Here is a 14703-nt window from a genome sequence, read left to right on the forward strand (position 1 = left end):
ATTTAAAAAAATGTATTATCCGCGAAACAGGTGAAAAAAAGGTTTTATTCGGTGCAGTTTGTGTTTGTTGTTGTAATACTCATTTCGGCAACAAGAGGCTGAAGAGCACCACTACTGTTAGGGTCCAGACTCTCGCAGATGATGGAAGGCCGCCCCACCGCTCTGCTCCGTCTTCCGTCAACAAAGCAGTGCCAAAAAGCAGCTGGTTCAAGTTAAAATCAAATGGATTTATTATCCCACAAACGCAAACACAGTTACAAACTGAATCACACTATTAATAACATAATATTTCATGAAATAGAGGCCCAATCCGGGCCACCCGGCAGACTGGTGTCTGGCCGATGGCCCGCAGAGAGTCTGAAGATGTCCTCAGAAAAAGACTCTTATTGTCCCCAGGAAAGTCAGTAAAAGTCTCATGTTTCACATTCTTCACTCCATCGATCAGCTCAGTGATTGGCTGAAATCCGATAAGCTTCTCCTGGCCTTTCACCCATTGGCCTGGTCAATCACTCCTCTTCAGCCAGCGCTCGTCCATCCCCCGCTGGCACAGACTCTACTCACTTCCTTGCATGGTTGTGACCTGAAATTCCCTCACTCACCTAACACTTAATACATTCATGGTTCAATACCTTTCAGCAAATCTTCTTTAGTGTTTAATACACTCAGTGACTATACTTACAGTGTTCAATACGTTCAATGACTATGCTCTTTGGTTTAAGACCTCTATAAGTAAATATTGACAGATAATATCCACCACTAGGGGTGCTATTAAATATACTAGGAATGCTTTTAAACTGAAATTCCTCACACTACCCAATATTTTAGATGAGACTAAAAGCATTCATGTTTTCTTTCAGGTGAGTTTTGATTCACATACCTTGCTAACACTTTTGTGTTTTGAATGCATGCAGACATTAAAACTCAGCTGGACCTTAGTTAGGATTCTTTAGTTGCCTAAACATAACACATGTTTATTTGCCATTCACATGATCTTTCCTTAATGATACCATAGTATCAACAACGAGAATTATTACGTCATTGAACTCAATCCAGCGTGTTGCAGAATCATCTTATACATAGATTCTTGTTTCGCACTCGGGTTGTTCAGCTATGTCTGGTTGAATCTGGAGCTCAGGTCAAATCTGCTCACAAGAAGAAAAAAAAGGGAAACCGTCCCACCATCATCTCTCAGAGACTGAAACCGGACCAAAGCGATTTGAATAGACTGAGCAAACGAATGAGCAACTATCCACAGTTCAGGCCTCAGTAGTGGGGCTGAAAAATGGGTCGATAGTAAAACCTTGATCCATCATCTACAGCATCTGAATAAAGAAAGAAAGGCGGGAAACAGATTATAACATTATATTATAAAATGATTATGCAGGAATGAGTGATTGTATCACAGCAAAGGCAGATTATACGGTGCACTTTCACTTACAACATTGGAAATACACATGCACTCATAATTAATTCATCCAGAAAACAAAAACAATAGTGCATCTGTGAAGAGGAAGAAAAGCGAAAGGGAGGGAAAAGCAAAATGTGTCATGCAGGACTGCTGCGGTTGGTTTCTCGGCCTCATGGTGGGAAATTTGAAGGTAACACTCACAACAACAAAAACACACACACACACGCTCTCTCACACAAATACTCAACCACACCCGCCCACTTAACAAATTTATTTATGTACAGCTCAGCTAAAGCCTCCCACCCCCTCCGAACACACTGACTTCCCCCCCTCCTCCCTCTTTCTCTTTCTCCTCCTCCCTCTTTCTCTTTCTCCCTCTTTCTCCTCCTCCCTCTTTCTCTTTCTCCCTCTTTCTCCTCCTCCCTCTTTCTCTTGCAGGTCATGGGAGATAGCGAAGAGATAAATATCGCTGGCAATAAAAGGCCTGCATCATGAATAATAAAATAGCCGTAATCTCGACCAATGATTTATACATCTACAGGCTCTGATAGCCACACACACACACACACACACACACACAGGCGCACGCACACATGCACAGCAGCGAGTCACGCATTGAGCACTGTTAAATTGAGATGAATGGTGATGCAGAATGTGAGACTGGTGTTGGACACACACCCTAACAGTCACTTACCCATTCACACACACACAAACACCCACACACACACACACAGAGACAGACACCCGCCCACACGTGCTAAAGAATAACACAAGAGATTCATGCTGAAAATATGGAGACGTGGAAAAACACACACTCACTGGGTGAAATAACAGAGAGAAGAAAGAGGGAACATTTACAGGCAGAGTTCTGAGTCAAAAGCAGCATGGGGTGTGACGGAGAGGAGGATGAATGAGGCCAACCAGTGCAAAACCTCCGGGCCCCGCTGACGGCGCAGGATGAGAGGTCACCGAAACTGACCAAGGAATGAGACAAAAAAAGTCATGTGACTTCATGTTCATGCTGCTCTTGGCTGATTTGTAAGAAGGCAGCGTGGACTGTAAACTGATGGAAAGTGAAACAAGGGGATCTTTTTTTCTGGCATGAGTGAGAAAAAAACTAATTAAACTTGATCGTACCTTTTCACTTTTAATGAGGTAGATTCAGGTGGTAGCTAACCCCCCCCCCCCCCCGATATTGAGAAAAAAGGGTCTGCAGCTGAACATCTTGATTGAGATGTTTTGTATTGTTTGGCCACATGGGGGCAGCAGAAACAAGCTGCTGTTTGCAAGCGATCACTTGCTTGACGCAGATACGGAGAATTACTGTATTTGCATTCGTTTGGTGCCGCGTTCATGGCCGCCGGATGAATGCAGATCTAAGTAAACAGATTCACTGATAATGTAAAATATGGATTGTAGCAGCTTTGAAGAAAAAAATCAGATTTGATTTTATATGACTGAAGTTCAGGGCTGTACCAGGAGGAAGATCTGAACGCTGTCTCAAAGCGATCGCAACACTACCAGCTACAAAACTTTGAAAATTAGTCATTTATTGGCCTTAAATTTGTCGAAACTAAATATATCAACTCTTAAAACGCTCCCCCAACAAATCCCAGGACCAAAGACATGACCTCAGTGTCCTTAAAAGCCAGATTCACATCTTGCTGCATGTGCATTTGTTCACAGTAAAGGGATCAAACCTGCGTAATCATATTCAAAAGTGAATATAATTAGATTACGCAGGTTAGTCAGTGTAATCCAATAATATAATTATATTTTCCGTGGTTGTTAATTTTAAATTTTTTTATTTTAAGTAATTTAATAATAACCTCTAGAGCAGGGGTGTCAAACTCATTTTCACTCCGGGCCACATCGGCATCACGGTTTCCCTCAAAGGGCCGGTTGTAACTGTAAGACTGTATAAATGTAACTACTCCTAACATATTGTTAAATAACTCTCTCTGCATTTGATTATTGTTTATTCAAGTGTAAAAATATTGTACATGCAGTTGTATACATGTAAAATGATATTTAAGCACATTTCTGTTATTATAACATAAATCATTTTAATTTAGGGTTAAGAAACCCACATTACTCTATCAAAGATCAAACTATTAAAGAAAATAACAAAGACAAATATCATTAAACACAAGTTATTACATTAACTTTGTTCAAAGCTATTCTTGTCACCTCTCTGCATCACTATTGTCCCTCCCTGTCGTCGTCCTGTGCATGGCAGCTACATCCAAGAGCTCCTCACTGACAGTCAGGTCTTATAAACATGGAAAGATGCTCTGTGTCCGTGTTGTCTGTGCTTTCATCATCAGCTAATGAAAAATACAAGTACCTGCTCGTCTCTTAGCTAGCTGTGTTGTTAGATTAGCTGCTAGTTCCTGAACTCGGTCTGCGATGGTGTTTCTTCACAAACTGACATTTGTAAAAGTCTGTATCTGGTCGGAGCTCACCTGCTCACATACCTTTAGCATGCAGTGGGCTGTAACTTCTGTAAATATATTCTGCTGTGATTGCAGTCTGCCTTTTAATTCTTGGACAATTTTATCCGTGTTTGATGTCAAAATGTCGACGTGAATAGTATCCTTCATCACCGACACGCCTCATAACACAGAAGACAGACCCGTTTTTTCTCCTTGAAGCACAAACATGTATTCGCTTTCACATCTTAAATTACATTTTCTTCCCTCTGCATCAATTGTTCTCTTCGTGGACATTTTGGGATTATTTGTCAATCTTTTTCAACTCAATCACTTGTTGGAAAACCACTTTACGGGCTGTTCCCTCTCCTGTCCACCTGTTGTGATAGTTTTAATGTTGGTACACAGACAACATGCTATCTCATAATTTCGACCATGGGGATACTTTTATTTTCAAGTCTAACTTTTAATTTTTTTTCCAAAATTAAATTTTTTTTTTTTTTGCTGGCCAATTCGGCGGGCCACATAAAATGACGTGGCGGGCCGGAGTTTGACACGTGTGCTCTAGAGGATTGACTTCTTTAATAATAAAAGCAATCCAAAAACATGTATAATACTATTAAAAAGGGGCATTGTGAGTGCTTTTATTCAAGATACTACGAGTTTATTTTAAAAGAATTCTACTTGTGTAGTACGATTAATTAAATATCTTTTTTAAATGAATGACTTTCACTTGTGATTAAGTATATTTACATTGTGGTATCATTATTGTTCCCTAATTACCAGATTTGAATACCTCCTCCACCACTGGTGATACATAATGTAGCCGATACAGATACCTGGACTTTGGGTTTCAACTGATACAGAGTACCGATCCTCGCTGTGTGGAAGTGACTGGGATCATTCTTTTATGTGCGAGGCAACATCCTGCTTGACTTAAACATTGCTTTCTTGACTTTGTAACACAAAATGTCACAAATAACTACATAGATATGAATTTACTGAATTGTTATTTAGTAAATACATATTTGCATGATCTAAAGAGTGTGAAATTAGGGCCGTCGTACCTCTAATGATGACATGACGCGCCCATGTTTGTTTACACGTCGGGCATTTGCCGCCAAGTCACTGTAGCTTCCAGAAACACAGGAAATTCCATAACTACGGTCAGTACGGCATTTGACACTTTTCCCAGAGACTCAGGTGTTCCTCAGCATCTGTACATCTTTAAAATCAGTTGAAAGATGTGGTAATAATGACACATAATGCCCTCTTTAATGTCACTTAATGTATAATCTATGTTGCATTACACTGCCTTATGTGTTTACTACAGAGAGAGAGAGAGAGAGAGAGAGAGAGAGAGGGAGACCGTGGATGCACATTCACAAACATATTATATTTTGTATTAATTTATTACACCCTGATCTTCACCAACATAATATTCAGCCGGCCCTCACTGTTGTGTTGTCTTTAATATCACCACAGGTCTAATATTTCTAACATCATTGTTGTGTGTGCAGACACACGCACACACAGCTTTATGGCCCATGCGAAGGATTTCAAATTAAAGTTAAAATACAACCACAGTTTGAAGGATAAAAACAAAGAAACAGAAGATAAATCACCACACCATTTAACAAGCCTCAGTTTATAAGACATGGCAGGTAGTAAAATGTAAAATGTTGATTGTCAGTGTTAAACACAAAGTACTCTCAGAGACACCGGATGCTACATCAGCTCGTGTTTCACTTAACCGTGAATAATGAGCTCCTGGATCTTTCAACCTGTGAATGCTTGATAACCGCTTAGTATGGCTCGGCAGAGGTTTATTCTTCAGATGGTGTTTTACGCACCAGTGGACTGATTTGTATGGAGGGCAGGTGCTTTTTGGAAAGAAAAGAAACTTGGCCTCAGTTGAAATGTGAAAGGATCTGTAATTCGCTGCACACAAACTCAGAGAGTTTCAACTGCAACATGTGGCTGTTTCACATACAGGCAGCAAATATCCATTAATATATTGTTTTTAACACTGTAATATAGTTATAAGGATATTTACTGTTTGTCAAGAACAAAAGCACATTTTTTTTAATTAAGCATCTGAAAAAGATAATGAATGATTGACAATATAATAATCACATAACATCTTTTTATTTGACATTGAAGTGGAATATGAAGTATATATTAATTTGTTGAATTTGTCCATGAAATTATTTAATCATATATATTCATCTATAGATGTAATTATTTTTTTCACCTTTCATTACGACTGAGAATATTCCGTCCGCTGATGACATCTGACTGAAAGCCCCACAAAGATCCAGTAAGTGGACCTTGAGTTTTGGGAATTTTAAACTGAACTAAACTGCTCAACACGCCTGGTTTGGACACATTTAAAGAGTAGTAAGTGGTTACAAACTGTATTAGTTGGGAATCATCATATTTTATTGTGTGACTTACAGTATTCAGTGTTATCAATCATTCATTAATTCTTAATATATAAATTAACAGTTTAAAAAATATCCTTAAGTCTGTGCATTATAGAGTATATGTATTCAGTGTTCAGCATATGAATACTAAAGTAAAGTGTTGCCACATTGACGTAATGTTAAAATATATTAAGCACATTTTGTTTCGTGGAACAATAACAAATAACCTTTAAACTAACTTCCTGTTACAAGAACAAATACTTGTGTTTTGTGATGTTAAAGCTAATGAAGTTCTTGATGCCTATAGATTCTCAATGGAACCAACAGAAATGCTGTAAAGGCAGGACGGCTGCCTTACCACGGCCAATTCACCAGTAGGCATTTAGAAAACATAGTATAAATGACAGAAGCCATTTTGACTTCATGTTATACACTTATATTAAGAATGTTGAATGTATCCAACGGGCGTTCAGAATAATGTTCCTTTGATGTTGCATTTCTGTTTTTTGGTTACAAAAATAGCCCAATAAAGAAAATTTGCTTTTACCTCAAATCACACAAATTGTTTCTTGCATTAGGGCCCAGTAAGATCATTTTCTTAATAAGCTGGGTAGGAAATGACAGCTCCTTTTCATGCTCACCCACTCCTGGCCTTTATTGTGCTAGCTTTCCTTCTCCTCTGTCTCCTCCTACTCCTACTCCTCCTCCTCCTCCTCCTCCTCCTCCTCCCTTTATCCTTTACCTCCTCACACGCTGAAAAGAGACAAGAGGAAAGAGACAAGAAAAGAGGCATTAGAGCAAGAAGACAACGAGGAAAACATACAGAATGGCAGCGACATGACAGAAAATACAGAGAGATTAATAATGTGTAACTGTGGGATGGGAGGAAAAATAAGGAATGATAAATAGATGTTGGAAACCTGAGAACGAGAATCCAACACATTCACCACCATCAATATGTTAACATGCATTTACACCATTACAAACCTGCATTCATGTTGTATCAAATATTGAATAAACAAAACTGAGACGAATTTCCCTTCGTCTTGTACCCCTCCTCGTCTCCTTTTCTCTTCTCCTCTTCTCTTCTCCTCTGCAGGCCAGCGGCAGGAGGCACATTTCTTCTTCTCCTCCTCCGCCCTGCTTCTGCATCTTCTCAAAGACGTCCTCCTCTTCTCCTGTCTTGCATTTCTCTCCTCTACCTCCTCTCGTCTTTCTCGGTCTAACCTTCCAGTTTTTTTCATCCCCCTTTGTTTTTTTTACTCTTCATTTTCTCTCTAGCGCTGCATTCTCTTTTCTCTCCTCCTCTTCCTTCCCTCCCACTGGGCGATCCATTGCAGACATGCTTGTTCGGTGCTACAACCCATTTGGGGCCCTGCCGCCGTAGCCACCAGGTAATTGGAGCTGGAGCCAGGACTGACATGGGACAGGGGGGTCATAAAATGTGTGTGTGTGTGTGTGTGTGTGTGTGTGTGTGTGTGTGTGTGCGTGCGCGCGCGTGCATGTGTGTGTGTAAAAGTGAGACTAAAGGTAGTGACACAAACTAACCACGTGTGTGTTTGAGCATGTCAAGGCTGCCACGGTGCGCCAACGTGCTTTTCACACCAACTGCAGCGCTCAGGAGAAGGAAGTTAAATGGAAAGAGGCAGAAAGCGTCACACAGCTGCTACGGACTCGAGTCTGAGGGATAAGAAACCGCAGCAACAAGAATGTTCAAATCAAGACTGCTTGACAAACACCAGCTTGCAGATGGAGTCATTTTTGCACTGACTGTTTGACTGAAGTGTCATCAAAGATTAATTATCATTTGGACACCCCTTCCCTTATTATAGAACTGATATTTCACAACAACAATATTCTCTTAATTATTATAGTTTTTAAAATATTTTCAACTTGTGTAGATCAAAGTTTTTCCAATATTAGATAATTAAGACATTATGAAATAAATAAGGATGTTAATACATACAGACAAAACTAATATTTTAAGCATGGAATATAATTAAAAACATTTTAATATTAATTTAATTCATTCATCCTGTTTTCTCTTTGTTGCAGCATTGATAAACGGCAATAAAAAGTGATAATAGTAATTCCAGCAGGTTTTATTTCAAAATAGCGCCTCCTTGAATCACAGTCTTTTTCTGTCTATCGAGATCAAGAAAACAAGAAAGGTCAGGTAACGTGATTGGCTGTTGTTTTGGTCCGGATTAGCAGACAGCCAATCAAATTTCATAATATTAAGGTGAGTTTAATTGGATTATTTCACAGTTTCATTGTCACATCATGAACTTTGTCTGTATTTATTCTCATGTTTGTTTATTTGTCTAATACTGAATCCGTTTGGCCTCTATAATAATAATAATAATAATAATAAATAAGACATATTATTTGAACTATTATCTTGAGATCACAAGTACATTTTCTAAAATGTTGTTTTCTTGTGATAATACGATAATTATCATTAAAAGGAAGATTGTTTTCTCACAGTAGTAAAATGCCTCAAGAAAATAAAAGATACAAGTTTTTCCAGTACAACTTGACAACCTTTGGTTTTCTTGTGAAACAAAATAGTTACATTTGAAGGTTTTCCTCCACTTTGATGTTACAAATGAATATTTTTTTGGTTGAAGGATTTTTTTTGTAAAGTCCCCTGGTTTATATATATATATATATATATATATATATATATATATATATATATATACATATGTATATATATATATCCATCCATGTTGGCTCTATACATTCTTTAGGTATAATCATTTGACACACTGTTTGTGCAATACATATGTAGTATTTTATATAAATCAATGCCAACAGACTTGAGCTGAGAGGAGCGGGAGTACTATGTTACAACAAATGTTAATGGAAACAAACTGCAACACAACGCGTGTCATTTTTTAATACAGAGTTGAACAATAAAGTGTTGCAAAGACGCAGTAGTGTTGTCACAGTGTCACAGTGATGGAAAGACTTTTAGCTCTAGTTAACTGAAAAACAAAGTGTAACACTTGGTGACTTAAAGAGGATCGGGAGAAACTCTTTGGGAATCACTCACATAAACGTGAGTTACAATGTGTTACAGGTAAAAGTGTCACCAGGCGTATAGACATTAAAACAGAGCTGCAGTCGAGAAAGGCCGGCCATGATTAACCAACTCATAAGATCCGAAACTCAAAAACGTTGTACTGTGGCTGCATAGATATACATATAGTAATGACTACGACACTTCAAATTTGTTTAAAATCAGAAACGAATCAGGATTCAATGCTGCATTTACACCTGGGTTTGACCCAATCTACATCTGTGGAGCCAGATGTGAAATTGCATTTTCTTTCCCCCACAAATGACAGAAACTCTAATACATGACGTACTTTCTTTTCAGATCCTTTCACTGAGACGTTCAAATTCCACAGAGGAGAAAAACATATTTTAACCACTCACAATACCACAACATAAAGACCAACAAAGATAAATTCGGTGACAACTCATCCAGACACTTCAGTCCCCCCCTTCCTTCTCCTTCCATTCTCCTCATCCACACCTCCACCTCTCCCTCCCTCTCTCCCTCTTTTGCTCTCCTCCTCCCTCATCTCCTCTCTAATGCGTCCATCTTTCTCTCCCTATTCAGCGCAGTAGGGGGGAGCTGCATGAAGCTCATTAAGTAAAGACCTACAGAGCTCTGTGCTGTGTGTGTGTGTGTGTGTGTGTGTGTGTGTGTGTGTGTGTGTGTGTGTGTGTGTGTGTGTGTGTGTCTCTGTCTGTGTGTTGTGACTGTCTGGTTTCTCCTTACGCATTAGGAATTTATGACATATAACTCCTTAAATGATGTGTCTGCTGCAGGACGTTCAAACACATACAAGGTGATATCTATTACAAAGAGCTGATTAATGTTTCTGACATTTCAAAATAGTCCATTTCAGATTAATGAATGATAAAAAGTTGTTATAAGACAAATATGTATTTAAGTTTCTTTGGTGAAAGAATTGTGTGGAGATTTAATTTTGCTACAAAGCATCTGTTTCACACTTGTGCAATATAACCGGAATGTTCAGGGTTCAGATCGACAAATGCATCGTGTCTCAGCCTTGCTCAACCTTCACAACACAATGAAACATTTTTGGGCAATTCATTGCTTTGGCCAGTGTCTGCAAGTGAAATTTACAGGCAGATTTCCATGTACCTTTTATAGGATGTGTTCGATCCATGAAGGAATAAATCTTTACTGCTTTACTGACATCTCTTTATGTCCTGTGTTGCGACAAACAACCTTAATTGTAGAAACAAAACAAAAAAAGTCTATACTGGAAGATTCTAAGAAACCCCAGACTCTTTGACGTCCAACTCCACGCTTTTTAAAAATTCTTGCTTTCTCCAATATCTTGCAAAGCAACTATGGTACGGTTAAGGATAGAGAAAGATTGTGGTTATGAAGCATTCATGTTTGTGTTACATTATACTGTAGATGTTTTTATACTGTTGGGTAGTTTAACATTCAACATTATATTATTGTTTACGGTGGTTTGTGAGAACCACGTAGCTCTAAAAAGTCAACTTTTCATAAGCTCAGAAAAACAGCCTGGTTGCTTTGTGGCGACGCATTTTCCAGTAGATCCAAGACGCTTTTAAAAAAAAGGTTTATCGAGCTTAAGAAGAAGTCATCCTTCAGTTCTTCAGTTTCTCTGGAAAAAAATAATTATAATTTGGAGATGGTTTTCACTGGACAGGAAGGTTATGAACAACTGTAATCTGAAAAGTAACGAAAGTTGTCAGACATTTTTCTTCGGTATAAAGTAGCAAGAAATAGAAATACTCAAGTTAAGGAAAAGTACCTCAAATTTGTAGTTCAGTACAACATTCCACCACTGAAACTCAGTTTCAGATCCTAAGTATTTTTTCATCAGATGAAATAGTCATGACTTAATAAGTAACATTCTAAAGTTAGGGGGAAACAACTTTATCAAGAGTTCAAGAGACGACGGCCCGAGACAACAGAAAACAAGCCCTCAACTGTCAGCAGACTGATTCAAGCGTTGCTCATGTCTGATTGGTGCATTACGTGACATCAGTCTTGAACCAAACTGTTCTAACTTGAGCAGAAAACAGTGTCTTCTTGCTTCTGTCTTTTATGGTTGGGAAAGATCTTGGTTATGGTCATTAAAAAGGACAAATGCACCCAGATCTCCACACCTTTAAGACCCGCTTTTCTACATAAAGGGCACACTACTTCCTGCGTTTGCCTGATATGCATTTAAACAGTGGGGTGATCACTTTGGTATATTTACATATATTTACAAACACAAAAATGGGATACTCCAAAAACGGAACAATAACGCGGACACTAGTGCGCATGTACAGAGTACACAATTCAAACTTAGTAAATGGGCCCGTGCTTGTCTGTTGTCCTTAATTTAACAACTGGTAGCGGGTAAATGTTTACTCATGAACATTATAAAGATAATGCACATTACACTTGGGGCTGATACAATATCAGATTTTGACTACACGAATATTGTGACTAAAATAAGTTAACATGATATCAATATTTTGATTTATCAATATATCTAAATACCACAACTATTGTCAATAGGGACATACATATGAACAATAGACCTCATAAACAATGACATGGCCAAGGATTAAATGCTGGTACAACAATTAAGCAGAGCAATATCAAAATTTTGGAGCATTAATATCAAGTTTACCACCACTTCAAAATGATGTGTATAGTATATTTGTAGCTAACAAAAAAAAAACTGCAGTGGAGAAAAAGCCGATAATTTAATTTTCAACAGATGCCTGTGAAAATATAGAAAATAAAAAACCACAACATCCTTTAGCACTGGGAACAACAAACAACTGTGTGTAATGTGCTATCTGCAACTGAAGGGCAGTTAGACGTCTGCAGCCAACATGAGCAAGTACAGCATCTGTCCATTCACATAGTCTCATTTAATTAATCCCGCTTTCTCATATGAGGGTCTGGGTGTTTATGTATGAGCGGGTCTTTGCTGTACTGCGTGTGTTCGTCTGTGTGCCCATCATTTTTCTTGTGTGTGTGTGTGTGTGTGTAGCAGCTTGTGGTGGGGGAGGGTGCAGGTGAGAAGCTAAGCTGACAGAGATTGACCACTTCACTTACCTGAGAGGACGGTTCCATCGTTAATGATGTTACGCACATCCGGGGGGCCAGTCACACACACACACACACACACACACGCGCACACACACACACACACACACACACATGCACACAGACACGGTACATGCTCAGCAACACTGCAGATGGAAGACAAATAAAGACAAATATATGCACACACTCATGACACCAAGATTAAGGTCTGTTATTTACAGTATAACTTAAAGCGACAAGGACCGCTCCATATCAGAGGGCTGATTTACACTGTAATCACACCTACATTAGAGACACCTACACGAATGGCCATGCCCACAGCTACCATCTGTGCATATATGAGGAACAGAGAGAGGGTTGTTTTTTGTATTTTGTATGTCAATGTGATAGCACGTATGTTTGTTAACCATCTAATGCAGGAGTCTGAAAGGCCTCGGACAGTTTTTTTCCCCTTCACCATTAGATGGCGGGCCACAATATAATTAATAGCTAATTTAAGCAATTGGTAAAACGGGAATTTACGACAGACTTTTACAGATTGTCTTGTTGCAACTGCTCAGTCAGCTGCTCCACCTTGTGGTTAAAGAGTGCAGGACAGTCATAACCAAAAAGTTGTGTGCCAGTGTGATCTTAAATATACCAGACTTCCGAACATGTTTGAAATAGCCATTTAATAGCCTGCACTTGAAATAATTGGAAAAATTAAAAAATTGAAAATTAAAAAAAAAGCTGGTAGATCCAAATCCCGCATTTGTCAAATTTAAAATAGTGTTGTGTGGCCCGTACTGTAGGGCTGCAGCCTACTCAAGAGTTCGAAGCTTCATTCATAACGTAACATTGAAATTATTAATTATAATTAACCTATTATAAATAACTTACAGAAATACTGTGTGCCATAGTCCACCTTCTCTTCCCCTCTCTCTGTCTCTCTCTATCTCTTAAAGAAGAACGCCTTTCAAGTCTTCCAACCACTCAGAGCGCCTTACAGTATATGTCAACATTAACCCATTTATACACATACTCACACACTAATGGCAGAGGCTGCCATACAAGGTGCCAACCGCACATCACATTCCAATCATTCACACAATGCTGCCTTTGGAAGGGATTCAGTATATAACAAGTGGACGTAGTCACCATGACGTCACCCTTTGGTTTGTGGACTGCTGTTTTCGAAGCCTCAGTTTATGCATTTTGACCGTTGCCATCTTGTTTTTTTTCCAACCAGAAGAGACATGATTGGTTGGAGCTGAAAAAGTGGCCGATTACACCGAGACGCGTCACCCGCATTGGGTTGTTTTCCTGTGGTACGCCTGGCGTGCGCTCCTCTCTCAGTCGGTTTTTAGACGCACATATAAATTAAAACATTGTCAAATTTTCTGCACTTCCTGTTTATATGCCAGTAGATGTGGTTGAAACGGACATGGATATGAGTGATAGTCAATTACGATGTACTATATAATTTCCCCCTCATCCTCATTCAACAATAGAGAAACAGCAAGACCTCGATGTCTCTGCATTGAATCATTTTCCCCGTTATTTACATTTGATCGCTTGGTTGTGCACGCACCCCGTTTTGCCCGACTAGCTTTGCCAAGTGGCGTTTTTGAAGCGTCCGCGCCCAAAAAATTTTACAATGAACTTTTATGAACTGAAAACAAACTGTGGAAGGGTTAAAGCTGTAAGACTCAAACACGGACAACTCCCGGACCAGACAATGCCGTGGTAGCGACCTGTTAATCACAAGGTATTATTTACTCTAAACGGGATCACAATTTACGAAATGAACATCATGCTGTATTGAAGAGGACTTGAAACTAGAAAAAGGTAACTAACTAGTTAATCTGTTATAGCAGGTTAGGTCTGCAGCACAATTTACCGCGGCCATTTACCTCAATAAGAAGTGAACCACTGTCGTAGGACTGAAATCCCAGGGTTAAACCTGAAGTAACCTTGCTAACCCCAAATCCTGCTTTGTAGTAGGCCTCAGGAAGCGCGCGTGCTATCTTAACCTCTGACCCCGTGAATGAAAAGCGGCCTCTCTCCTTGCTGCCTCCGACCCAAATGCTGCTTCGCCTGTTTTGTTACTCCGTCTTTTCTCCGCTTCCTGTTTCATCTCACCATTTCACGCCTCGCCCTTCTGCGCTTTGATCTGCTCCCGTTCCCGCATTTCTTTTCATCCCCCACAATGTTCTGACGTTCAGCTCCCGTCATTACTTTCTCTGTTTGTTTAACTTTATTTTTTTCCCGTTCACCTCCACCTCTCTCTCTCTCTCTCTCTCTCTCTCTCTCTCTCTCTCTCTCTCT

This window comes from Anarrhichthys ocellatus, unplaced genomic scaffold (assembly GCF_004355925.1).
Source record: "Anarrhichthys ocellatus isolate YVR2014 unplaced genomic scaffold, GSC_Weel_1.0 scaffold80, whole genome shotgun sequence".
Lineage (NCBI taxonomy): Eukaryota > Metazoa > Chordata > Actinopteri > Perciformes > Anarhichadidae > Anarrhichthys > Anarrhichthys ocellatus.